Source organism: Misgurnus anguillicaudatus, chromosome 19, assembly GCF_027580225.2.
Source record: "Misgurnus anguillicaudatus chromosome 19, ASM2758022v2, whole genome shotgun sequence".
Classification (NCBI taxonomy): Eukaryota; Metazoa; Chordata; class Actinopteri; order Cypriniformes; family Cobitidae; genus Misgurnus; species Misgurnus anguillicaudatus.
In genome coordinates this window covers 12,475,008-12,478,155 of record NC_073355.2, presented here as the reverse complement: position 1 = coordinate 12,478,155, position 3,148 = coordinate 12,475,008, and positions in this window count along the sequence as shown.

Below are 3,148 nucleotides of genomic sequence, written 5' to 3'. Positions count from 1 at the left end.
AGTATATTTGTCTTAGTTGATAGTAATCTATAACACATCATATTTATAATATTTTCATTAAAGCAATAATAATAGTACCATCCCCCTTAGTGCCCTTTTTTGTGCCACTGTCCATTAAAATGTCTATGCACAGCCATGCAGTGCTGGGTTGTTTGTGGGTACCCATGTTTAGGTAAAAACAACCCATCATGTGTGTAGAAGAGTGCACTGTTTTACAGTTTGAATCTTGCATCATGTTTGCAATATACAAATGCTTTCATTCAAAGTATGCATTTTATCAGTTTATGCATTCCCTTGAAATTATAGGCTACCCTAATTTTGGCCTTTCTAGTGCCCTGTTTAAGAGTTGAAAATAATCTTGCATCATGCTTGCAATATACCAATGCTCTCCCTTCCAGAATCTTAAATTTTGTTGAATAATAATGTCTTGTTATACCTGCAATACATCCTATTAGTGATCACATTTTTAAAACCTGCTATGGCCAGCAAGAAGATCTGTTATATATGAAGAAAGCTAGTATTACAGTAGTATTTATCTTAAGGAGCCCCTTGAACAACACCTTCAAATCTGGCATCTTTTCTCATAGGCTTTCAGTCTGAAGGTTTTTTTTAAACCAATCACCTAAGCCATAAATGCCGCGCTATGAATTACTGTATAACAAATTGCATGACGACATCACTGCCTCACCAATGTCGCCACAAGAAGTCGACGGCAGACAGGCCGCAAAATATAAGTGATATAATGCTTGTAAGAGCCCTCCAAGAAATTGCCAGAACACACAGAAGCTTTTTAATGGCCATCAGTTGCAATACCTCCTATAACATTAGGACATCCAGCAGCTGTAGGAAACACATACTGTAGTTTGACCCACATACAGTACAGACACTAACACCAACAATATATCCAGAGATAAAATCACCAGCTGACAGTGAGTCAGGGCATAATACCTCCAAACCTGTATTAGATGCCGCTAAAGTGCTAAAATGCAAATACCAGGTGGCTCTAAAATGCATGCATGTATATATTGCATTAGTGTTCATGTGATTCATCATTTAGTATTTAAATGTAATGATAGTACCAATGACAGACACGGTTACCAGAAGGTCATTTAGTCATAACTGTAATGTCCTTACAAAGTGTGGTATAAAAAGCAGTCTATAATGGTTTCCCAATCATCGTATTGCTTTTTAAGAGCAGATTGGAGCAGTTGAGTAAAGATCTATGTTTTGAATCTACATATTGCTTTCATGTCTTCTCTTTCATCTCTGCTTCATTCCTTTTCCTCTCTCTCTCTCTCTTTTTCTTTCCTCTTCACTCTCTGGTTGTCTCTGGCCGTTGCTCACATCTTTATTTCATTCCAATTTTCACCCAGTGCGATTGAAATGGAGTGGGAGGGCTGGGGAGCCGGATAAGATGGAAGTGGCTAGGCAGAGACAAAAATAAAACCCAATTTCAACAGTAGCCCAAACTCCAGTAGACCAGTCCACTATCAGCAAACCATGGACTTTCGTCTTCCACTTCAGGAACAGAGAAAAGGTTTTTTTCCCAGTTCATTTTTCTAAGATGTCCTTGAAAATACAGTAAGTCAGACAAATAGTGACTCTGGGGCAAGTTCGCCAAACACTTTCTGTGTGAGTGTTTTAGCCTACAACTTGCTTCTTTTTTACAAACCCTCCATTTGCGCGCTAAATGTGTGACAAGCATTTAAATAATTAATTTGCCAAATGATTTGTTTCTTATTTAGAGTGAAACCCTCTGGCATGTTTTCTTGTCAATTAACATTTTTTATCAGGCTCTTATGTTAAAGTTCAGTAATTTCACTTTAATGGCAATTAGTCAGTCAGTAACTGAAATGCCCTCTTTTCACAAATGCCACTTTAGTCATTTCATTGGTATCTAACAAATGTAACTTTCTTTCAATGCAAAACCCTCTAAGTGGGTTTTCCCTTTTTTGGGAAAAATCCCATTTTATGCAAAAAAAAAAAAAAAAAAAATACAGTTCTTTGGACAATACATGTTAAAGTGTCCATATTATGAAAACTCACTTTTTCTGGGTTTTGGGGTGTTCATTTGTGTCTCTGATTCTCCCACACGCATAAAAACTTGGAAAAAATCCATCCATGCTGTTTTGAGTGAGATACACATTTCATTACATTGAATGTCCTCTGCCTTGAGTCTCAGATAGCACGAGTTCAAACTTAGCGCTGTTGTGAGGTAACTAGCCGTTTCGTCACATTCCGTTTGAATTTTCAAACAGATTGTGACCCACTCGCAGGTCTCCACCCACCATTGATGGATTAAATGGAAACCCATGCCTTGTTCAAGACCAGAGCAAGTAGCTACCTGGTGGGTCTCCTCCTCCAGTAGTGATATTACGCACTGCCTGAAAATAGTCCCCTTGGTTACTTTCAATGGCAGCGGACTATTTTCGGGCAGTGCATAATATAACTACGCCTCCTGCAGCCATGTTACATCAGCAAAGTCCTTGATTATTACGCCAGAATGAGAATATAGTTCCTAGCCATATCTGCCTAGAAAATCACAACTTTTAATTTTCGGTTGGTCTTAGTACACAATGTAACTACAGAAGACTCAAGTTTTAAATAGGAAAAATATTGAAACCCTTTGATTATTTTTTAGCACGATGCTAATGGTCTAATCAGATTCAATGGATTATGCTAAGCTATGCTAAAAGTGCTAGCGCCAGACCCGAAGATCAGCTGAATGGATTCCAAAACGGTAAGAATCAAATGTATAACTCTGAGGGATCTGGAAAATTAGCATATTTTCAAAAAAAGTAGAATGTCCCTTTAAGACCAACTGCACCTTTATTTTAAAGGCTCTATTTACAAGTTTCAGCGCTATTTGCTTGCAGTATAACCACTAAAGTCAGAAAGTTTATGTATTCTTTCATTTTCCCCCCATAAAGCCAAAAAAAAAAAAGGTTTGGGTTTTAGTGAATAAAGTCCCTATGAACTGGAAGTCGCGATAGACTTTACTTCCGTGTTGTGACGTATTTCCGAGTGAAACAGAAAATCACACAAGGAAAATATTGGGTGTGACTTGCGTTTTCCAATGTGCTTTAATTGGATAAAGAAAAGTAGGCGTTTCATTCAGAAATAGAACTGGCAGCAGACTGACACTTGG